Genomic DNA, 26,213 nt, shown 5'->3' with positions numbered 1-26,213 from the left:
TAAAACTGTATGTGATCTGGGATTCGTTTCCCTTGGAAATTAATTTGAAATCTTAATCTTTCACTGATGGGTTTTTCATCGAAGTGAAATTGTTTGGCAGCCATTGAGATAGCTGATTAATTAAACATGGAAATGTTGTGCGGAACTTTACTTGATAATAAACCGCCTGTTGTAACTTGTAAAGCTTACCACTGTTATTTTACTGGCGTCTAACTATGCCATAATTGTTTTTAATCTATATTCAAGAAACAGCAGTTTTAAAGGTGTGGTAAACCACACGTTTCGCGAGGAGTAAACTTAAGTTTATCCTAAACTAAGATTAAACTTCACCAAATTGTTGGTCCTGGTGAAAACATAAAAATCGGTCAGTTTTGTCTGACAGGGATTTTGTGAGCACGTGTGAATTATGACTGAATTAATCGTTAAAAAACAGCGACATTTTGCGTCTCCAATGCCGGATTCTCGACTTTTAAAAGTGTTTCAGAACTTTTAAACCTGTTACTGACATAATATTTCTCTACAGGATTATAACTTGTATATAACTTTATAATCAGGAATTTTTCAGCTTGAAACTTAGCAGTATTTGGCCCGATAATACCAAATCATACGTTGTCTTTAAGCAAGTGAAATTCTACCCCAAGTCTAAATTAATTCCGATCTGCGTCTTTAGTGACAGCTGCTCACCTGCAGTTGAACCTACTATATGTTATTTTACATGTTTTTCGCATTAACAATGGTTCCGTAACCTTGCTCCTTTGCAAGACGACTCGACACTGATACATTATTCAAAGCACAGTGGCAGTTATTATTTTACAAACCCGTAATAGTGCAAGTGATTATGACAAAATAACATGTGACAGTCTCGAAGGTCGAGCATTCGAAGAAACTACACTGTTAGGCAGACCAACCGTGATTATTTTGAGGCGTATACTGGTCAAGGGCCTGCCGATCTATGGGCCTTCTCGCCCGGGGGAGTAAGAGGTGAGTGCCGGGTCATGTTCACGTTCAGCCGTGTTGCAGTCAATAGTTTGTTGTGTGACGTCGAGGTCAGAGCGAAGAATGGTTTTCATTTAATACATTAAACATCTGAATATGAAAAGAACGCGAAACTGGCGATAAAACTCAAAAGAAATCAAATCGTAGAACGATCGCCGGTTGGGGAAACTAATTGTTTCCAACGATTGGTATTAAATTATGCGATCAGATTTCACAGTATTAATACGTTCATCATGCTAATCAACTGATACATTTTTAACACAGCTGAATTATTTTAAAACAAATTTGTTTTTCAGATTCCTGATTCCTTGTTAATTCAATGGGTGACTTTCAGGACAAAATCTTATGATTAGACGAAGTTTATTTCAAATCCCCAAATGTATTCCCAACAAAATTGAACATAGACCTACGCAAGAACAAATTACAATGTTTGTTTTTTTAAATTTTGGTTTTCAGTTTTGCCAAAATAAGATATTGTTAATTTTTTTTTGGGGGGGAACCGTATGACGAACCTTATCTACAAATCATCAACATTTATTAGCGTACATAGATGACTAAAAAGCAGGCTTGACATACGGTCAAGTCAAGTCAAGAGTCATACTACGGCACATCTTTCACCCCAGAAGAAAACTCTATGTTTGAAGACTCAACTTAAGATGCTCTGCCTAGGACGGCAGGCTTGAGGATTAACGCTACTTTTTGTACACAGGAAATGAAAAAGAGGACGCTCACAGTCATGATCGATCCCAAACTATACTGAGCCTGACCGAAAAATCGAATCTATTAAAGCCATTGGACACTTTCGGTTAACAGTATTGTCCAAGACCCACACTTCGTGTATCACAACTTATATATAAAATAACAAACCTGTGAAACTTTTGGCTCAATTGATCATCGGAGTCGGAAGAAAATAACGGGAAAACCCACCCTTGTTTCCGCACGTTTCGCTGTGTCATGACATGTGTTTAAAATAAATCCGTAATTCTCGATATCGAGAATTGATATTGTTTTAATGTTTTCTCAAAAAGTAAAGCACTTCATGGAATAATATTTCAAGAGAAGTCTTTCACTATTACCTTCTGTAAACCCTGGCAGTTATTTGTAAATCTGTGAACTTAAAAAAAATTATGTTCCGAAAGTATCCAATGGCTTTAAAGCAAACTGTATGTTTAGAGTTAGAGGAGTTCTGGACTAGAGGTTAAGAATTTACTTAATATTTTTTAAAGACCACATTAATATAATATTGCGAGAAAGATTCTGCTAATGTCGAAACGTCAGGCCATTAACTATTGTCTTGCATTTTTACCATAGGTCATTTTGGTTGGTAATCAGTTTGCAAAAGCTAATTATAACAAAACCATCAAAACCTTTCAAATGCATCTCGTGCGTGACACTATTTCTGTTATGAGCAATGACAATAATCAGGTTGAGTACGTCTTATTAAGTATTGTAATGAAATTGGATACACTGCTTCTCAATCAGAAAACTGTAAAGTTACAATGTGTTCAATACATAATGTAAAAACAGAACCCATACAGCTAAGTGACTTGAACCCAAGTCTATCCTCTTCACTTTTAGGTTGGCTTTTGCATAGAAATGTTCCACTTCATAGCCTCACATAATAACTCTATCCATACAAATACATGGAATAAAAATATGAATAATAAAAATCAATTGTTAAGTTTATTTTAATCATCTTGTTGTTTTTCTTTTAAAAAATGTGTAAAATATGTTTACTCTGACTATGCGTATGTTTGTAGGTTATATTTCCTTATTCTCATTTTAAGACACATTTAAAACAGCCGTTGTGATGATAATCCTGTGTAAGGATCTTGAAATAAAATAATAAATTAATAATACAATAAACATCAAATAAGCGATGCTACAAGGGAAAAGCTAGAATCATTTTTATAAGTCCACTTTCTGTGTAAAAACTGAATAGCAAACATGTGATCCAACACAAATTAATGATGGATCATTGTGTTATTTTCAGGCATTGCCTTTAAAAAATGTTATTTAAAAATACGCCGTAGGGCTTCTTATTTTATAGGCCATCCTTTTCACTGTTAAACCCTATTGTGCTTAAAGGTTACCCACGTCAGAATTCGCACATGTTTAAACAGCTAAATCCAGTACACGTTCTAGGTAATCTTAAAGGTTACGGTGCGGTGTTTATCAAACTGGAACAACTAATGAAAGACCCGGTATTGACCCTAATCAATGTTTCATAAAGACGGAAGTTTGGGACGCACGCTTGTTTGCAGATACAGCGACAGGTGACGAGTCGGGGAAAGTGTTTTGACTTGTTCACCTTCCATTAAAAATTGTTATTTTCATCCCCACAAAAGGCAAGTGTACATCAAGTCTTCATACAACATGCTCTGAGATAGCGAAATGATAGATTTTTATAATTTTTATAATTGTTGACCCTCTCAAACAGAAGTTGAACCAATAAGCTTTCGAGTTCCATGTTCCGTCAGTTTTTTCAATGACCACATGTGAACCAATACCAATGTTTCAAAAATTGAATTTTTTTATTGTGGTTCCACAAACTATGGTTAAATAGGCCTACATTTTGACCTTGGCTCAATGTCTGGGTGCAAACTTGGGTGCAAACTTGGGTGCAAAGGTGTCAAGTTAAAAAATCTCAGATATCCTATACGAGAACACATAAGCTTGATTTTGCTGTCATTTGTTGCTCTCGAAGACCACGTCATGCATTATCCTAATTAATGATGAACCAAATTGTTTAAGAGTGTTCTATTGGCGTTAGTTTTAATCCGTCTGTAATCAACACCTTTGTCATCACGCGCAATGACATGAGTTTGGTCTCAGTGGTAGGGTTATAACATAGAGATTAGGTTGTAAGGGGGAATTGGGTGAATTATTCTAAAAGGAGGGGTCAACAAGTGGCACCCTGGCGCCACTGAAGTGCATAATGAGGCACGCGAGTCTCAAAACTGCTTAATTGGAGAGATTCTCATTAGCGATTATAATGAAGAGTAAAATGGCCACATTCTAAACCATTGGTTGGGTTAACCTTTGATTGAACTTGACACATTGTGACCGAACAAGATCTCGCTGTCACCACCTTTTTATATCCACCACTGCTAATATGACTAGGAAAGTTGACCATAAATGAAGGATTTTGATGGATACTGTAGCTCTACGCCAGAGGATGCAAGGCTGGCTTCAAAACGCACTCCGTCGCATCATGCACCAACGGCGGTTGAACGATATGGGAAGGGTTGGGTATCACAAGACAGGCGAATACAGTTTTTAAATATTTATCTTTCTTTTTCCGAAATCAAGTAACTCCAAACAGAGCTATTTCCCCAATACTAACTGCTCACAAATCAGCTTCAACTGTCATGTATTTGCATTGAAGTTCGCGGTCTTTCTTAAACCATTTTTTTTCTTTAAAACTGCCAATTGTAAAACGCGGCTTCAAATGTGTTTTGGTTACGGTTTGCTGGTATAACACGACAAAATAAAAAAATGATATTGATCGAAACGTCGAGTTGAAACCAACGGTTCTTTTCAGAACCAATCCAACCCAATTAAAGATTGTCATTACATGGGGTTACCGCTAACCTTACTATATATTTTATTGATAAAATCCTTGATCGTTTCCGTTTCGTATTAATACAGCAATGTTAAAAATATAGAAACTCATGGATGCTTCGTCCATGCATAAACATTGTATAGGGGAATCAAAAAATTGTATAGTCTTATACGGTCTGCTTCAAATTAAAAAACACATATATATCAATCAAAATATCTTGATTGTATGATTGTTGTTGTGAAAAGAAAAAGCTTACAATCCCTTATTAGTTCCGTTTAAAGCCGGTAAACCCGGCTGCCCAATGAAGTGTGACCGGTCAGATATTGTCAAAAAAACATAAAATAACCGTGCTCCTGCCACGCGTATCCACTAGAGCGTGCAGGACAGCTTACCTTGAATACACTGGCCACACAATCAATACTTTCCAAAGTCCTTTGAGGAAAAGTTCAATCGGTAAAACCTCATGCATAAAGGTAAACAAAGATCGGCACAGAATCGGCAACAGGTGCTCCCCTGGTGCCCTAACAATGGGGGCTAGCCGTCACGTGACATACAGCTGTCTGACACAAGAAACTTATTTGGAAAGGGGGGGGGCTTACTATTGTAGTAATTGGTTAGCCTGTAGCGCAGCAGTTGCCCTGTGCACTGTTACTATTATCAGGAAACTTTTTATGGGTACCTGCATAAAAATGTCAAAGGTAAACCTTAATTACAAAGGTAAAGGAATTAGGACTTCATAAATGTTATTTGCTTTGTACTTTCACAAGTGCCATTCCATGCTTAGCTTCCTTCGCCAGAGAGACTGCATTCACAATATGCCTTAACTTCAAATGTTAGAAATTTATAGTTTTTGCTTTAGCATCGCGATTTTGTGTCTTGTGCAAAGATCTATATCATAAGCAGTACAGGGGTGGATTTCACAAAGAGTTAGGACTAGTCTTATCTAGAGTTAGGACCAGTTACTCGTCCTAACTTAGGACTGTATCAGTGCAATTTGTATATCTCCTAGGACTAGTCCTAAGTTAGGACTAGTCCTAACTCTTTGTGAAATCCACCCCGGATAGTTTACTCGGTACAAAATGACCATGCTCTTTTCCTAATCGGAATAACTATGTCCAAAATGTTTACCAAAATAAAAGTACATGCAACTCATCCCTAGCACGTTTATCAAAAGCATCTTCCTCAGACTCTCTGCATAATTCCTTTTTTAAATATCTTGCATGGGGTCGAACTACAACCGAATTAAAGCCATATTCGAATTGACGGTTGTGGTTACGGCTTTATGAACTGTTTCTAAGGGTATTGCTCAGGGCGTCCTATCTTCGACGTAACGCAGCGATGCAGCCGTAGCCGTGAAAAGCCGCTGTTCACAATACCGGTTCATTTCAAACTATAATTTAAAAAAATCTTCTCAATTTTTTCAGGTATGATATCACCACAAATATTTACCTAAATGACCACTACAGAAGTAGCTGATCATAAGGCCCAGTATGTAATTAATTTCAGCACACTGCCATTTTGACAAGAAAGGCAGTGAGAATGATAACTTTAATTAAACCATGGAGGAAACAGACTTTTCAACCATTTACGGTACATGTTACATCCGGCTGATTATATTGCCAGGAAAACAACTGCACTGAAATCAGGGATAAATTATTTTCAAATGCAGATTAGTCCTCTTATTTTTTCTGTTTTCTTACGTCGCATCTTTGTTTTTCATATAACAGCTGTAACTAGTCAATCATGTTCCCGGGTGTTTAGTTAATCCAAATGGCAGTATTTAAACTGAATATTTACAACATTAGTGTACGATAATAAATATAAAGGAAAGTTGTAAATTTATTCATCACTAAGCATCTGGTGGGTTGTTTATTGCACAACAGCATGCGTCTTCATCACCCATCCATTTACAAACAGTTGGATCATTGCTTGTATAAACAAACTCTGTTTATTACTCGTGTTTTTATTTTGCTTGTTGATGCTATCCACTTTTAGTTTAACGAGGTCAGTTAAAAGAACCAACCACACCAAAACTATGCTTAGCAGGAAAAAAAATCCTGCTCAAATACAACTTCACGTGTACAACAAGTAACTGGTATCCTGTTTATTTGCTAAGCAGGAAATTGCTAAGCATAGGCCTTAATCCTCTGGTTAAGCAGTTCTACAAAATTGGCCACTGATGTTCATTGAAGGTTTACTGATTTGAGCCCATCAGACGCAATTTCGTAATGTACACATATGATTAATTGATGAGCTATACTTTAAGTACATTTTAGTACATTTTAGTGTTTTTTACTTGATTACCCTGTGATGTAATGAGTGGAGCTTTCAGATGTTACTAAACCATAATCACCTTCTACAAGGAATCATTCAATCGTTCAGTGTGGGTTTAAGCGACCATTTCATTCGCAGGAAAATGCATTCAAGCTTATTCGTGATGTACTAATTGCGATCAGTTGGATCTCAGACTGCACTGCCGATAATGCATAGAGAGATTCCGGTGCAAGGTCAGCATAAATTGTGCATTACGAACAATGAAACAAAAATAATAGAACGGGAAAGTGGTTTCATAGAATCCAGGTCTCCGTAAAAGGTTTTACATCCGGAAATTGTGTTTTTGTAAGCTAAAATTGTACCATTCACGTCATCGCTGAAGCAAGGTTTACAGCAAAATAATTTGCTTTTATTTATTTGACCTGAGCATCTGAAGAGTAATTCAAAATATATGTCAATGGCTACTTTCCGATTCGGTAAAAACGCTTCATTGTTACTGTTAGATCGACATAATCATGAAACATTATTTGGTACACCATTGAGGATAAAAAAGTACATTCCAGTCCTCGTTAACCAGAATCAATGTTGATATTAAAAGAAAAGCATTAACGGGAAAAGGGGACCAAGTACTTCCAAATTGTCCAAAATGCTTTATTGTTAGATTGTGTATTACCAATATGTTAAGGGGATATAAGGAGGGAAATACATTCAAATTTACAGTCAGTTTCCGTTGTAATTTATTGCCTGACATTAAAAGAAAATCTCTTCGCGTTTTTGGGTAATTATGTTTCTTACATCAGAACTCATTTGAAACTATATAGATGACCCGAACTGGTTCGATCGGACCATTCACCACATTATTTCATTGAGAAAGTTTAAATTATCTGAGCATTAGAAGATGTACCTCTTTCTAACCAAGTCAGCTTTAATACTGTAACATTGGGGAGATATTTTTTGTCTTTAGTCGTCGAACTTTGTATATTTTAAAATCTTTCTGACACCAGTATTTTATCAGCTGTGGTTTATGAAAACGGAGACAGCCATTAGGCCTCAGCCTTACAAAATTTAGCCTCTTGTATAGGTTTTTTTTTTTTTTTTTTTTTTTTTTTTTTTTTTTTTGGAGGGTTGTGATTTAGTTAATGGTTCAATTCATCCCAGTATTTTAGCCCTACAAATCTGCGGTATTATACTTATTGTTAATAATACAATCGCACGGTTGAATCAAATATCTCACCTATGCCTCTCTATAGTATGACGAATGAACATGCCTAAAAATGAAAAAAAGCTTTCTGTCAAAGGTTGTATCTTAAGATTTTGAATTTTGGCCCGGAGGTGCGAAAAAAATCAATACATTCCAACCGAGCCTACTCGAATGGGCACGTGGCCGGCACGCGAACGTCTATGGATGGTGTTTATTCTTATTCAAATCAGGGCTTGGCAAATCCCCTCCGGCTCTCAAACCCCGCAAACCCCCAACAACAAGGCACCGTAAAAGGGGGGAAGAGTTAACAATACATCGGAAAAGCCGGGCTTTTGGCTCAGATCATGCAGGAAAATCGCCCGAGCTTTGGGTTTCATTATAGAACCCAAGGGCCTCTGGCTGTGTTTTTCTACACTATTCTTGAGTTAGTTTTCTTCAGTAATTGCAATCATGCAGGAAGGCGGTTGGAAGAAAAGCAAACAATCTAAGAGTTCCCCCCTTTTCAACTTGTGGGTTTGGGGATTGTACCGATCTCCGGCTATACAGCAAAGGAGTATACCATTATCACTAATAATGTTGGGTTTTTACCAAAACATACTACTCAAAGTTCACAACTGAACATGATTACATTGCATGTTCTGTGAATGGGTAACAACACTCAACAATCATCAAATCTCGTCAGAGGTTGGCTTCACATGGCTAAAACACACGTGATTTAGAGGTGTGTCCATTCATGAAACCCGTTACATACGCAAACAGGTTCAGTACAATTCAGTTCTACATTTATTTTCCATCTGGAAAACAATGTGAAGTACATGTAACTATGGAGTAAAGCGAAAGCAACATTAAGTCGCAACTTGATAACTGCATATAGGGCTACTTTGGTAAGCACAATAGTGTCCCTTTTGCAAATCGTTGGCAACATCATTTGTAACAGAATGGGAGTCTCTCTGTAGGTAACTCTAGATAAAAGTGGTGTTGGCAGTTACATCTTTACCTCAACTTTATATTCACCAAGATATCGGTACAATGTTAATTATAGTTGTCAGTTAGCAAATCACCGTATATACACCTGGTACCCACCTAATGTCAAGCCTTTTTTACAAAGAAAATACATTTTGTAAAAGTTTGTTACTTAATGCTTGCCGAGAAACTTTTCAGCACTTTATGCAATGTTGTTTATGGTATAAAACTAGCATGGTTTAAATTGTAAACCATTGTAATTTTACTGTGTAGCCAATGTGGTGCCAAGCACAATAATGTCCCCTTTCTAACCGTTATCAACTTTCATTGTCAGGTATTACTTTTCAAGAAGTGGGAGTCTGTGGTCAAACGAAAAGGTTTGAGGCATTAAGGATCGATACACGATTGACTTGCGGTGTAGATAATCTCTAGGCAGGTTGTTTTTTTATCGATCAGAAATTTAAGTTTATACCTACAACAGAGTTAATCATTTCTCCGAAGGGAATCAGTATTAAACGAGTAAGAACTTAACCCGAGTTCTGTGTAAAAAAAACAAAGAACCAGGATGTACATTGCTAACACACATCGGTGTAGAGTAAAATCCAAATTAAATTGCAACTCTACTCCATAATTACAAGACCTTGTTATGATTGTTCAAAGAAAAATTACCAGATTTCCATTTTTACTCCATTAAAACAAATAAACTGCGTGAGAGATGCTGTCTTAACGTTGGGATGCTAACAGCAAAATCGTTTGAATTGCCTCTCTCCATACAGTTGTATCGAAGTGTACTGCCCTCTCTCGATGAAATCAAAACAATGTTTTAAAAGAACTTTATGAAGTAAAAACAAGATTTAGTTACATTTTCATCACTTCAGAAGCTCGCATTTTTTTTGTCATCCTCTCTATTTAATAATAATAATAATAATAAGACTTGTAATGCGCACATATCCACCCTGCTGGGTGTTTAAGTATAAAATGGTTGAACGATTTAAATATTTAGGATAACTGAAAGGTTGGAAATGGTAGCAACATTATTATAAATACATCACATCATGTAACGGGATCTATAAACACAATATTAATTTCGATGACGTTGTTAATTTTGATCGTACTGGGTACGTAAGTTTGCATAAATGTATCAAAAGCTAGCTGGACACTTTGATAATGGCTTGCTCAATAAGGTGTTCATATTTTTTATTTTATCTTTTTTGGTGGGGGGCGGGGGGGGGTTGGTAAAGGTGAAAACAGCAGCCAAAGAGCAACCAAAACGCAGTGCGTATACTTCATAATTATCAATTATGAAGTATTGTTATCGTCAACCAGGATCATAAACCTTTATGTAATTAATGATAAGGGCTAAAAGAAATCTGGTCAAGTTTGCTATATCTGGGATTTGAGGCATCGCATGGTGAGGTATCAATATATAATAGGTTTGCGGTAACACCATATGTGTAGGCCCTATCTATACTTGCCAGGTAGATTTTGTTCTTTTGATTTGAGAACTGTCTTGCTTCCCCTCGATCCACTTAAGCATAATCTTCAAACAGGAACCATTGCCATAATAAGTGGGATTTACCACTTTGCATGGTGGAAACACGATATAGTAAGGAGAGTTGAAACGAACGGATCTATTCCACATCAACTAAATTAGAGATTATCATTTCATGTTGTTACCCCAAACCTTACCATCGTTACCATAATATCATAACATTCTTGTTATTATGAAGGGCAAAAAAATCTGGTTATATCATAATGTATGTTAATCACAAGAATGTGGCAATAAGTTATCAAGCAAACTTTCATATGTTTCCCATACTAATCAATGTCATAGCTTAATATCGCCGTTCCACTGTATCTGCTACCGGAGCTATGGAACCAGCCACCTCCATTTACCCTCGTCACTCTTCAGTCCCACAATGCATCCGCCAAGTTGAACGCGTGCCGTTAGCCAATCAGTGCTCGCCTAGAATCCCACGGCGCCAGTCTCCATGCGTGGCAGATGTTCGCATCGGGGTCGATTCTACCCGGCAATAATAAGTCTGTAGGGATCAGACCGTATAAATAATAATGTTCGGACTTTTTTGTTAAGCCGTGGCACGCGAACGGGAACCCCACAAAGGTGCGGGTCGAAACAACATTCGGGAAAATGTTAAAAGGGTTGTAAAGAAGAGAACAAAAGAAGGCATCATTAAGATTATTATGGCTAAGGGAGATAAGAGGCAAACAAAATGAGGCTGGTTGTTAGCTGGGGTAAGATTGTATGGATGTAGTATTTGTGATGTAACCCATGCATGGGGTGTTTGCCGCAAAGATTACGTCCACGCGCGTCTAATCTCTTTCCGCTGATTGTTACGGGGATGTTTTCATAACATCACCATAGCAACCAATCAATATTGGCCTTTTGAAAGAAGACAAAACCCAGTCCTGACTGGAGGCTCCCACAAAGCGTGAAACAACAGAACTCTGGGCGGGTCAATAGTGGGTCGCGTGCGGCTAACAATGAATGTTTACTCCGGTTTGGAAAACGGTGCCCCGCGATGACTGACTGAAAGGGGCTTCGGACTCGCTGGGACCACCCTGTTGAAGTGGTCTCCAAACTGTGAAACGGGTACAACCCGTGAACAATAAATTGGACATATTTGCACAAGACGTGTGTCATTACAGAGGGTTAATTACAAATGTTGACTTACTAGATTGCCTGATATTATTGTGTAGAACTGTTTCAGGTGTTTCTGAGATTCAAAAAAAAAAAAAAAAAAGCTGTGCAGATTGCAAAATTCTGTAAAAACTCATGACCTCTCTTTCCACTTAGTCGTGTAACCTCCAGACATTGTCTAGATCAGAAATAATATCCCAACCTCTTAAGAATAATTTTGTTCAAATTCACTCAAGGTCAAAATGTAGAATTGCGAAATATCCGTTTTTTAATATAAAGCAAAACAAAAACCAGGTCTGCATTCATTCAGTGTATATTGTGTGTGCGTTTATAATATAAAATGTCATTCATTTGGGTCTAGCGAAGCTGCAGTTAGGCTTTGTTCGGTGGCTTGTTTGTATCTTACGGCCCGGTGGTTATTGACATAAAGGATCCGACAGTGGATCAGTTGGACCCCTTCACAATATTTTCGTTTGGTTTCGCTTCGTGTGTCGCATGTTGTGGTCCCGACAACTTCGGAATTGTGCATCGTTAATACGGCGTGATGCACTGGAGACGGCGAACCTAGCTCCAACAAATCGAAATGACTTCTTGTTCAATAAACGATCAGCCTTGTCAACATGTGAACTACGGGTGGAAACATGCATGCAAAATAGTACTTTGTATTTGAGCATGGAGGGAAAATTCCCTTCCTCCATGGTTTTAGATATCAAAGTGGGTACTCTACTGCACTTGTTAGCAGCAACGCATGTAGTGGTCATTTTGTTTGAAATAAACGGCTGGTTTGATATTTGCAAATTAGAGATTTTCACTTTTGGTAATGATCAATTTCAGCAAACACGCATGTAGTGGTAATTTTGTTTTAAATAAATGGTTTGGTTTGATAACATTTGCAAATAAATACAGATTTGCACTTCAGGTAATGATCTAAATGGTCAAACACTTTAAATAACGGTTGGTTTAATAATTTTTCAAATAAAATATTATCAGATTTGTCACTTTTGGTAATTATCCAAGTGGTCAAACTGCGTTTTCCCTTTCAGTGACAACGAATGCAATTGTAATTTTTGTTTAAACAAACGGTTTGGTTTGTTAATATTCGCAAATAAATGTAGAAATTTTTGCCTTTTGGTATACTATTATCCAAACTGGTCAAACTGCGTTCAAATTTGTCCCTCCATGCATGTTTCAACGATACCTTTACCATTTCAAATTGTACAATGTTTAAACTGCTTTGAAAATTAACGGTTTTGGTTTGACATTGTTCACGAATAAATTAAATTGTAAGACATCCTGTGAGTGAATACGAAAACAAGGCGAACGTTGGCTGCATTTTGATAATGCACCTTATGTATTAAGAATGTGAAGAAGTAAAAACTTTAACTGTAGGCCTAGTTAATGATTTTCCATTACAAATGTTTCACCAAACGTACAAAAATGCCAAGGAGAAAACCTGAGGCGATAATGTCAGTATTAGACAAACCGCTCAATAACTGTTAATACTGTAAATAAATAACAGGCATTTCCTTCAAACATTGATACTTCTCAGAAATGTTATCAGTGAATATGGACATTATTATATCATGTTCAGATAATCAGTATGTTACTATATTACTCCTTGCATTGTCAACCTCTCAGACACCATGCGAATATGTATCAATAATATCAACCAATCAAAGTCCATGGAAACACACATCCGGTTCATTATTGATTGTACTATATTGCAAGAACATGCATAGCAACAGAAACATGCTTTAATAAGCATTTATCTGTTAATGTATTTCCCAGTACAATACTGTTTGGAGTGTACACTGCAGCGGTCTAAACATAATATTATTAAGCCCCTCCGAAATTTCGAGTTGGTACAGTCCACAAAATGGAACAGTCTCGCTTCGCTTATCAGCAATTTCATCTCTGTCGCACGCGTGCGGCATAATCGCATATTTCTGTTAAAAGTATAATGCAAACATGATCACCCAATCTGCCAGCGGTCGTGCAACCCTTCCACTTCGGGAATGGAACTGGTGGTTTCTTAATTATTTCTGTCTTTATTCTCCAATTCCTGTCATATATTTTCTTAAAGCGGTCATAAAACGCACTACTGTTGGGTCGATTTTGAACTTTGGACGGGGCCGAGAAAGATAGATGGCTAGGTACAAACATTGTGAAATTATCAAAGTTGATCACACCTGCTTACTATTTAACTGGACGTCGGTATAAAACTGAATTTGGGTTTAACCTTTACCACTTTGCCTTGGATCGGTCGAGCTGTTCTTTGAAAAGCGTTTGTAACTGTTTGTGATAAAATGCATATGGTTAGAAAGATGTTTTAAAAGTAGAATACATGTACAATGATCCACACACATTTGCCTCGGAATTGCGTGGTTTTCCTTTTACTTTGCGAACTAACACGGTCGGCCATTGCCGAGCCGACCGTGTTTGTCGACGAGGTAAAAGGAAAACCACGCGATTTCGAGTGATACTTGTGTGGACCATTAAATTCTACTTTTAAAATTTATTTCTAATCATATGCATTTTACAAAAAAAAAACGGTTACAAATGCTTTTCAAAGACCAACTCGACCGATCCAAGGCAACGTGTTCCTTTAATTGGCCTGTAGGTCTGTATTTACTGCGGCCTTTGGGTATCTTCTTTATGGTTTACGTCCAAGGTGTTTCTAAGACCATCTGTGAGGCTGTGTTAGAACAGACATGATCATAACGGCACCATATTGTATTTCAGATTTTCAAATCAATGCAACCAAAACGAGGCTGTACGGGAAAATAACATGGTCCCGTTTGAGAATTACATCTGATGATCGCGCACGCGGAAATGGACTACGACGAAAATAGTAGCATTGTCAACAAACATCTCGCTACCTTGCCGTTGTTCCGATCAGACAACTGCATACAAATAATTAAGGGACTTAAAGTTATACATTAAAGGAACACGTTGCCTTGGATCGGTCGAGTTGGTCTTTGAAAAGCGTTTGTAACCGTTTGTTATAAATTGCATATGAGTAGAAAGATGTTGTACAAGTAGAATACAATGATTCACACAAACATGCCTCGAAATTGCACGGTTTTCCTTATACCTCGTCGACTAACACGGTCGGCCATTTATGGGAGTCAAATTTTCGACTCCCATAAATGGCCGACCGTGTTAGTTCGCACAGTAAAAGGAAAACCACGCATTTTCGAGGCAAGTTTGTGTGGATCATTGTATTTTACTTTTAAAACATCTTTCCAACCATATGCATTTTATTAAAAACGGTTACAAAGGCTTTTTATAGACCAACTCGTCCGATCCAAGGCAACGTGTTCCTTTAATGGACATGGTATTCCCACTTGCTTCTTTTCAACATAAACTATAGTGTTCATCAAACCGAGGTTGTACGGTGAAATGTGGCGATAACTTGTTGCATGATGGCATTTGGAAGAGAATTGGTAGAGAGAAAACAAACATTTTCATTTCAAGTTTGGATGCAACATTCCTAACATGGCATCACGTAAAAATACATAGCTTTGTGGTAGGGAACCAACTCGCAATTAAACGAAGTTTCAGATGACTCTCATTTTCCATCGGCTTCCAAATTTACATTTACACAATCTTTCAAAAACACAACCACTGCACACTGCTCGAACGTGGCTTGAAAACAAGTTCAAAAATGCTTAGCTGGGTGTAGATTATTTCTAATGTTATTGCAGTGCAAAGTAGGGAACAAAATCATCGGTACTTTTTTTAGCAAATAGCGCGTCACAACCACGGGGCATAATAATTGCTCATGTCGAGTAATGCTCAAAACCGCCCAAATTTTCCACGCCACAACACTCTAATGTGACGGTCACAATACCCAAGTCCTGAAGATATATAATACAAAAAAGCCGGTGGTAGATTTATTATGATCGGGAATTGTAAGCGGACCTCAAACACCGCGGGAATATAAAAAATAAAGGGGGAGAGAAAAAAAAGATATACAATTGAACCTTTGGAAATCAGCAACAAAATAGATCAAGGCGAAAGAACACAAACTCCCGAAGTGCGATTTCTGCCCAAGAATGGCCTGGCCCCCTTGGGCACTTCTTACAAAATGAAGAAAAAAAACGTAGATCCAATAAACACACTTTTACCGAAATGAATTAAGCGGACTAGAACGTTTCCTACTTGAATAATTTAGTAGAAAGCTTGGCATATCACTGGGATTATAAAGGTATAATTACCCTTTAGGTTAGGCTTAAACGCTTGGACATCTAAATTAGAATTAATTCACGTTTCATATGAACTTTTTAAAAAGGGGGAAAATAAAATTGAAGTGAGATGAAGAATGGTGATAAGACTATCGCGTAGGGTACCCGGTGTGGTTAGGCACTCAGGTTCGGGTCTTTACCCCCGGCAAACGACCCATTATTCACTTGGCCTCGTCGGGCTCGCTCGGAAGTTTCTTTAAAAGCGGCTGCTAACGAACTTTGGACGCTGCAATAATATTCAAAAAAGTTCATTGAAAAGGCACCGGCATAACTACCCGGAGGGCTTGAACCCGCAGAAACGTGGCCAGGCTTCAACAAAAGTTTCAATAAACTTGGAAGTTCAAGAATCTTGTGGCAAGCTTTTTGACCTTGTTTAGAAGTAAAGGGGTCCTTGTTTGATGGCAGCGTGTTTGTACTTGATTTTCATTGACTGTCAGTATCGACTTGTGGGGTCAGCCACCTGTTTGAGGCACGTGCCCAGACATGTCTCTGGGGCACTATGGGGGACAGGTACGGGTTCCTCGGGAGGGGGTTGGTCTCTGAGGTACTGATGGGGACAGGTAGGAGTTCCTCGAGGGGGGTTGGTCTTTGGGGCACTGAGGGGGACAGGTATGGGCTCCCTAGGAAGGGGTTGAACCCTCTCCGCTTGCTGTACAGTGTAGGTGGCTGATTTGAAACCATGGTTTATGTCTTGCTCTAAGAATAGCAGGGTAGTGCAGGGCCCATTTTTATAACGCTGTTAAGCAGAAAATAATGCTTGACAAAATTTGTTTAGCCTTCGAGAAAGACTCTCTGATACTATAGGGTAGAAACTGCAGGCCATTGACTAATGTTTTTGCATTTATACGATAGGTCCTTTTGGTTGGTAAGACCTTTGCAAAACAGACAATTCTATTTTCTCAAAATGTATTTTGCTAAGTAAAAATTGAGTCGAGCACCAGCTACAACAATGCAAACTTAAAGTAAATTGGGCTGGTAATCTGTTTCTGCTAAGCAATAATATTCTGTCTTACAGGCTTTATTAAATTGGGCCCTGTTACTAATTAGAGGTCTATGCTACATATGCTTGCTGCAGGTGGATGCTTTGAAATCAATCTGTATGTCTTGTTTTCTAAGAACAACATAAACTGCTTGAGAAAATTACTCTGATTTTTTTCTCTTGAGATAACAGAGTTAGCAGTTGCCAACTGCTACCAGTTGCCAGTTAAAAGGACTTATGGTATAAATGTGAAACTAGTTATTACTTTCATTTTATTAACGATCAAAACTGACTGAACATAAAGTAAGAGGCTTTTAAGTACATTTAATCTGAGGGCTAATTAATTGACCGCATTGAAGTCAAAATAACCAACAGGCTTATGATGTTTTGGAGTTTACAACAAATAATGTTTAATTTAGGGTACACTTCCCTTAAAGTGTGCAACAACCAATTTCATATTGAATTTTTTTAGTTGTATCTTTGTTTACCAAATAATCAGTAGGCCTTAATGTAATTGATTTAAAAAGAAAAATCAAAGTTAAAAAGGTGTAATTTTGTTGGATTAAAGTGTGGTAAGCAAGACGATTTTCATGGCGCAGCAAATTAACTCCCCACTGCAGCTGCCGCTTTACTCCCAGGCAAAATAAGGGCAGGAAAAAAAACCTGCGCTATAACATCTCAAAATTGACAGCATCTCATAAGATACGACTCAAGTAATCCCACGAGCCCACCACAACCACTCTCCTGAATATTCATGAGGGTCTCGGGGGATTCCTAAAAGGCGCACCAGCATAATGACACCCAACGCAAATCAAACCGTTGGAGAAATGAAACCTTGTATTAATGTTTCCCCACTCTGGCTTGGGCTCCCCTTAACAGAGTAATAAGGGGGTGCTTCTCCCCTAACGGGAAAAACAACTAAGCTGCTGCAATTTTTGCCTGGCGAAAGTTCCCCTCCTGATCCGTTTTGGGGTAACACTAGCCCCAAATTGGGTCAATAGCAGAAGAAACTCCACTAGCAATAATCGTTGGCTCGGTTTTCATATCCTGAGGGCTGTGTATTGAAGACTCGCGTGCTGGGATTGTGTTACGGGACTGCACTCAGCCCGAAAGCAGCTCTTCGGCCCTCGCTCCTTTTTTTTCTTCATATTGAGCTTCTATGATTGGACTCATTGTTCGGAAGTGCACCTCACCTGAATGGTGCGGGGTGTCCAACCATGCAGTTAGGCAGGCAGCGTCCTCATTCTGTGGCTTTTCAACCCATACCCCCCCCCTATTTCCCCCTCAAGAAAAAAAGGAAATGCATTTTGGACAATAAAAAGTTCTGGAATTGTTTGTTTTGGCTTGGGGGCGATACACCAAGGTGTGAAAGGTAAACGAGTGTAGAAGGATTTTGAATCGATGGTGGTTGTGATTTCAGTTGTCCAACACTGCTGAAGTACTTAGATTAATAATGGCATAGAACCAATTATGTTTTTCTTCCCCACTTACTAAAGGGGTACTTTTTTCCATAAAATGTTCCATGTTTGCATTATTAGGCACCAACAAAATAATGGTACAATGGTATCTTGTACATTAAACAGCTGTTTAGAGTGAATGAAATTTTATGAGCTTCATAGCACACTGTTTCCAATCACTACTTTGATTTGCATTTACAATGTCTCACTAATAAATTTGTCTGAATTGCAATTTTTTTTTACTAATTTGACCTTTGACCTGTTCCATCAGTGCTATTAAAAAGGTTTTTGCTTTTATAATAACAATCAAATTACCCAGCTCTTATAATATATAGCGCCTGCTCGATGGCGTCTCAAAACACTCATTATATTTTCTATACGGTATGTGGAGTTATATTAAAATTACATAGCACCATGTAGCGGTTTACAAGGTGCTGTGGCACAATACCAGCCGACACCAAGGCAAACGGTAAGTGAACTGTGTTTTTTTTTAACCTGTATTACACAACACACAGGACCTACAGCTTTACGTCCAGTCCGAATTGACGAAGCAGTGTCTTGCTTCAGGACACAGGTGCCAAGACCAGGGCTCGAACCCACACTCTTCTGATGAAAAACACCAGAGGTTGTGTGTGGTGCACATGGCCAGTTGGCACACGCCACAGTTGGTTTAATTAACTAGGTGTTTCCTAATGCCCACTTTTCTCACTATGATAATTTTCTTTCTTTCTATACATCCAAGGACATTGGACAGTGGGTTCTGGTTGGGCACTTAGCCTAAAAATTACACTTCAGACTTACTTGATTTGAAGTCCATCCCAGAAAATTCATCCGTCTGGCCTCGATGCACTTTATTAGGCACTGTGACAGTGACCTATTACCTCATCAACTTTCTCCATAAATTCTGTTAATCAATTAAGCAGAAATGGTAATAAATTAGACATTCAGTACAAAAATTGCCTGAAACAATCATTGATGCGGATTGGATGGCTAGGTGTCAATATCGCTAAATAGTAGGAGTTTAAATGCATTAAGACCTTGTAGATGACGTCAATCTACTGATCTAAGGCTCATATTACCTTGGGCTCCACTGGTTGTACACATCTCAAACAATGAGCAAGGCCTTGTCCAAATTAGCGGCTGCTGCATTTATGGCTTGATCACCATGAGAACATGCATTGAAGCATAGAATGCCAATAGCTAGCAATTTCCTTAGCAACAGACGTAGTCAAAGCCACCAATGCAGACACATCCTTAGTCATATTCATGATTGCGCCATCTGATTTCTTATTTCCTAAATACCAAGGTTTTGTGAGTGTAAACTGGGGCTCATTGAGTTTCCAGGGTTATAAATTATCCATACTATTTACAAAAGGCTTACCTTCCTCGGGCAAGGGCATGGCCTGCTGCACATTTATCTGTATACAAAAAATAATAACAGTAAGTCTTCTGCACACTGCTCTTTTTACAAAAACAAAACCATCCTTCATTATCGGACCACATCCCTCCTACTATGTTTACCATCCTCACTCAGTCCCAGTTCCACTCAGTCCCAATAAACAAGCCTCTTACAAGTCTTTTCCTATGAAAATTTTCTTACACTTACAGTGGTGTGTGAACTTAGCATGCACTGGCCATCAATGCTCTATGGGGAACGTTAACAAATGCTACATATGAGACATTACTTCCTCCCACCATATATTTGGTCCCGACAATGTCTATCAATCTAACAAATAAGAAGATTCCACGACGTTTACAAGCCCTTACATTGGGGGCATCATTTCCAAATTTTGAGCATTGAACATACTGGGCTTGCTTCCTTATCAGTTTCTTTTGTTTATTTTTATTTATTTTATTTATTTTAATTCTTCGAAAAAAGAAAAAAAAGAAAAAAAAACAATAAAACAAGCACAGGCCGTCCAGGGAAGGGCAAAAGTCCAAAAACTGTCATCAAAAAAGATGTGCTCTCCCAGACCTAGCTCATAAAAAATACACGTTATATATACTATACATTAAACATTCTAAAATTGCAGTAAAAGTTTAAACAAAAGATGGCAAGTAAAAAGCAATAACACAAACGATAAACACAAGGTACTTTTTCAAAATGTCCACAGATTCACAACAAACCTACAGGGCCTGAAGACAATGACAGTAGAAAGCCTCCCCCGAAATACCGTACACCGAGGAACTGCAGCCCCTGAGAAATGAGCAAAACAAGCCACAAAACATATTTCGTCTCAGTGAGATGAACATTTCTTTTGTTCTTGAATGTTATCAATAATAGTTTCACACTCCAGCAGTCAGGATACCAGCCAGTCAAAAAAAAATCAAGGTACATACCTGGGCTTTTGATAAAAAGTTCCTGGAACTGTGTCAGCTTTCACAACCCAGTTTCTCTTTGTGGAAGAGAGGGGGGATGAGATTTAAAACCAGTTGTCCCATAAAGGTGAAATCCAGACTACTGTACAGTTACAAGAGGAAAACACCTGTCGAGTGCAAGTATAAAACGTTATTTTCGGGAGTTATACACAGCTGAGGAAATAATATGCCAGGGGTCATGGTGAAAAGTTCAAATGGTTTGGTGTCTTGTGCACTGTACACCTGTCGCAGAGAGTCAACTGAACAAGTTCATGATTGTACAGTCTCATGTCAGAGGTCTGCTGGTGAAAAGATGCTCCATGTTGAAATGCATTTTATTTTTGTTCCAACTTGTTTTTTGGGAGGGTAGGTTTTGATGAATATTTGTATGTTAGTAAGTCTATTGACCTGTCATGTTAACTGGCTGATGAGTTGAATGAAATCAAATGCGTTCAGTTCATCATTTTGGGGCGTTTTTCCCTCACTAGTAAAACAGGTTGTTCACAGAAAAACAACAACGTTTTTAAATTTTAGCCAACGAGGAAAGACTCTGATAGGTCGAACTGCATGCCATTAACTATGGTTGCATTTAAACCATAGGTCTTTTTGGTTGAAAAGCAGTTTGCATAGTTAATTATATTTTCTTATCTTTTAAATATTACAGATACAAAACCATCAGAAGCTTGAATCGTCAAAAAAATTACTCGTCTGGATTTTGTATCTCAACATCAGTGCGATTGTGTTGTTTTATGGTATGTTTTTCCCCCTTAGAGATGCACTTTCTATCTGTTCCCCTAACAGTTCTCCCAGCCAATCCATCAACCCATTTAAACTAGTTTTCATAGATCTTGTCTCTAGAATAAATATTTAGTTTTCCACGTGGAATTTGACCATTATGCAAGTGTTCTGACTATTTGTGTCATGTTTGATCACCCAATAATGATTTATGAAACACTATATCTTAATCAATTCAACTGTTTATATATTTCCAGTATAATTTTCAGAGCTGAAATCAATTTCTTCCACTAAGGCAAAGAAGCCCTCATCCACAGCGGGTGAATTTGAGGTTAAATCCAGTTAATCATTAAAAATTTAAACAACATCAGTTCCAGGTTTAACATTTGAAAAACATTCCAGAAGGGGCGACTCTAATAGAATCTAATAGATTTGCCCTGCCAGGAATTTACTTCTTCCTTTTTTTTTGCAAAACAAACATTGAAGTTGAAATAGATCACAATTCCGGTGCATTAAAATTTGCCATTTGCATTACAAATCAAATGAGCCGCAATCAAAATATTGTTGTTGTGGTGCGCAGCTCTTTCAAAGTACGAACAATTTCCTGATTATGTCCTCTTAGGCCATTTGGGCACTGTATCATCAAATGATTCATAGATACTGTTTTTTGAAAAAACTCTTTAAAATTAGCCCGAATTTTGTTGTATAGAATGAAAAGGGTATTTGCAAAAAAAAACATTTTTACGTTCATATTGTAGAAGAGGCCTCAAAAATATGAAACATTTAGGAAATGTATTTCAGGTTTGTTTGAAGTAAACTGCTAAATTTAACAATCACTATTTTGCTCTTTTTAAACGTTTGCCCCCTATATTCAACAAGAGTGTCATGATTTTGTTTCCCAGATTGTACTCTTATTTTAAAACTATTCAGCAGTGTATCCAAACATGATTGTGGGGGAGGGGTAGACTTGTGGACAAGCCGTTTATGGTCCCACGCGGTGAGATAGTCGAGTTGCAGCGGTGCTCTCCCCGCGAACTGCTGGTTGTGCGACTACTGCGCGCTGCCCGACTTCCACTCCAGCAGTCCGCGCGAGAGCTGTGACAACTCGACTATCTCACCGTGTAGGACCATTAACGACTTGTCCACAAGTCTAGGGGAGGGGGGGGGCTATTTCTAGGGGAGGGCAAGGATTCTGATTGGGGGCTGCCATGCCCCCCCCCCCCCCTTCCACCACTGACAGCTATTCAACAAGACTATAATGATTTTACTCAAAGTGGGAATTACGTCTCGTCTGTAATGAACTGCACATGTTGTCAGTCCAGCCATAGGTCCGTTAAACTCGGACTCAATTTGGCCGAGGAGGGAGTCGAGGCACAAGTCAAGAAATCGCTTGATTACACCGTGTCAGTGATTGAGTAGGGAAATTCTCAAAGTCATCCTGTGGTAAATCTGTTACAGTCATTTAGCTTGAGTCACTAGAGCATGATTTTGTTTTGTCTGCCATGGTTGAATGGCTAGGAAAATGCTAAGTTTGGATGTACAAGTAGCTAGGGTTTACTGCATACACATGGCAAACAGGCATGACAAATGTAGCTATTCTCCAACAAGATTTTCAGATGCAAGGTGCAAGACATGCAAATAAACGAGAAATATAGCAACAGATAATTTACTGCTCAACTTTGTTGTGCTAGAAACTTTGATAGTTAGTAAGCAGCTCTACAAGGCTTTATGGGAGTGAGAACGTACTCAAACTGGTGGCTATGGCTACAGCTCTGACTGTTGCTAAGGGCGTTCATCGCATGATGATGCAATAATCCAGCCGTAGCCTAAGACACCAAATTGGACATGGCTTTAACCTGCATGGATTTTCTTGCAAATGTTCAAGTGAGTGCAACAGTTTTAGCTGGATGTGTTCCTTTTGAATGTCCATTTTTAAAGTGAAAGCTAAATTGAAATTCGGACTCCACCCCTTTGCTAAACATACACCACTATCTGATTCCAAAGCATAATTTTATCATGTATCGTTCAATTTAAATGGATCCAGAAAAGGAAAATTATTTCAGAGCATGGTAAAAATGTTTCTCCCTAATATTCAGCTCTTACCTTTTTATATTTTGTGAACACTTTAAGGATTTCCTTAGGTTGAATCATTCCAATGGTTTCTCTCGTACCTCACATACATTATCTACACAAGACAAAATTACATCAACACATTTTCTACATCAAGTACTAGACTATTAGTAGACATAATAATTCACAGACAGAGATCATAACAGTTTAAAACTTTATAGCTTTTATTAGCGTTAGCTTATGAATTCGTGCAGTTAACATTAAATTGACTCGCACAGTTTAATATTAAGTAATAAACCACAGTTTAATATTAGTATAATAAATAACAATTTGAATGATGTTTATGGCCATGTGGAAAACTGGCAATGATTTATAAACAGGGGTCAATTTCATGAAGCTGCTAGGCAGAAATAAAGGGTAGCTCTTTGGTTAATCATACTACATTGAACACAGGTATCAACAATCTGGGCTTAATTACATAGAGCTGATTCAGCAGAAAATATTGCTTAACAACTTTCTGCTAAGCACAAATGAGCAGGGTACCAGTCACAAATCGTATATGACGAATGCTGTTTTGACTGGTACCCTGAATCTGATAAGCAAAATATTGTTGCGCTTAGCTAATTTTTAGGCCCCGGGGATTGATCTGTATTGCTAATCAATCTTAATTGGTAGTCAAAGTGGGGTGTCACAGTTCAAACTTTTATAACAAATCTTCTTCTGAAAGACTGGATATTTTGAAATAATTCTGAGATGTTATAATATTGACTCTTGTCTGAACTGCCAGAACTCACTTTAGAGGTTATATTTAGGCGCTAAATGCCAAAACACAAAACTGGATTGCTCATCAAGTTGATGGACAAGAAAAGATATTAACTAACACTAGTTTAGGAACATAAGGTTAGCATTCCTCAATATATAGAACTGTTGAGACTACATAACTTTATATTGTTATGTCATTTCACTGTTTTCAAAAAGTACCTGATTTAGGCATGGGGTTTTCAAATTTGTTATTGATAGCCTTTTTTGTCAAGATCGAAATGGGTTGCTATACACTTTTCAACTCTTTAGTTCGTAAGCGTCATTTAAAAATCCAGATTGCTTGTGTGTTCAATATTAACATGACTAACCATAAAATCACCCTGAACAAATTAATGTTGGTAAACAAAGGTTAGTGATTTAGCATAAAGCATGACATTTTAGCTGGTGACAAGTTAGGTATGGGGACTTAGTTGTATTCTGTGCTAAGCAAGTATGTAAGACCAACTCCAAAAAGGGGGCGATTAAAGCATTTTAAGGGAGGGTGAGTTTGGTGCAACCCGAATCCTTCTACTTTACATTTCTATATTATACATGTATATTTCATTTGGTGTCTTACACCCCCCCCCCCCCTCCCCCAAACAAGATCTAAACTGAAGGCAGAATTATCATGACTGCAAACCAAATATACTTTTTTAGCAAAACTAAATGCTGCAATAAACACTGTTTTAAAAAGCAAATGCACCAAGGGGTGTAAAACAAACAAGGAGGTATACTATTGCAAGCCAAGGTTTGTCATTTTCACTTTCCATATATGACCAGACTCCAAACTCTTATTGTTTTTAAAAAAAGTACAATAGGCTGTCAAAAGAAATATTGAGTTTAGGTTCCTGTTTCACTACGTCAGAGCCCAAAAGCTGGAAGCAAATGTGAATTGTTAACATTGCAGAGACAGTTCTCGGAGAATGGAATTGTGTCCTAATTGTCTGTTGTGAACTTGTAAACCCAAAGTGATTTGAGGTGTTTGATTTAAGAAGAAAATCACTGCTTTTGGATGAATTCATTCCTTTGATTAAAAGTAACCACAAGTTTATTTAAGCTAACTCAGGTAAAACTTTCCATCAGTGTCCCAGTAATGCGAGGAAATATTGACATTAAACTTTCAAGGTTTATTTTTTATGATGGGCCATCACCAATAATATTGAAAATTTACCTACCATTTTAACGTGGGAAATGATTCCCACAAAGAAGGAAAGTGAAATGACAAACCAAGACCAATAAATATTAACATATGAAACAAAACAAAAATGCAACACTAGTCTGGTCAAAAGTGGTTTATTGTAATGTAAATCCAGTAAAATGCACTGGTTTGAATGTAGCAAGATTAATATTTCAACAATTCATCTGGGAAAATAGTAACAATTAGGAATTCAACTGGGAAATTTTGAACATTTTTGGATGAATAAGCCGCTGCTTAGAATTTGAAACTGTTCAGGAAGATGAAACCATTTCATTTTCTTGGAATTGAAATGTATCTTAATAAGTATACCTTAATTATCATACAGTGCTAAGGCCTAGCATGTCTATTGGAATCATTTTGTTTCAGTAGTCATCATCCAAGAAGAGGGATAATACTTCACGGAGGCAACAAAGGCGATTGTGTCCATGCCCCCTGGTCATTGCCTTAGTGCCCTTGAAAAAGTGCTCCAGTACAAATGTACAATTTCTTCATAGGGTGCCCTGGTGCCCTTATCCTGTTAAAAATGAAGCGTACACTGTACAGGCCTGCAACTTTTAACCTGAATGCATGATTCTGTCAAACATTTGGGACATTTTCCAAACCTCGGCTGTGTCTTTGGCTCTGGCTTTGGCTAGGGCTGTGGTTTGGGCTGTGGTTTGGGCTCTGGCTTTGTCTTGGGCTCTGGCTTTGGCTTGAGCTCCGGCACCGGC

At 37.9% G+C, this 26,213-nt stretch overlaps 1 long non-coding RNA gene across 2 annotated transcripts in view; it reads right to left on the bottom strand.

Annotated features, from left to right (window-relative positions):
• LOC117304400 overlaps nucleotides 1-26,213 on the bottom strand; it is a 90,248-nt gene that overhangs the window by 9,108 nt on the left and 54,927 nt on the right. For both annotated transcript variants that reach the window (XR_004520593.1, XR_004520594.1), the window contains exons 7-10: nucleotides 23,538-23,619; nucleotides 20,682-20,827; nucleotides 19,723-19,759; nucleotides 19,143-19,245 (exon numbers count right to left, since the gene is read on the bottom strand). This is a non-coding gene — a long non-coding RNA (uncharacterized LOC117304400). The remainder of the gene's footprint in view (nucleotides 1-19,142; nucleotides 19,246-19,722; nucleotides 19,760-20,681; nucleotides 20,828-23,537; nucleotides 23,620-26,213) is intronic.

Source organism: Asterias rubens, chromosome 21, assembly GCF_902459465.1.
Source record: "Asterias rubens chromosome 21, eAstRub1.3, whole genome shotgun sequence".
Taxonomy (NCBI): Eukaryota; Metazoa; Echinodermata; class Asteroidea; order Forcipulatida; family Asteriidae; genus Asterias; species Asterias rubens.
This window is presented reverse-complemented; position numbering and strand designations above follow the sequence as displayed.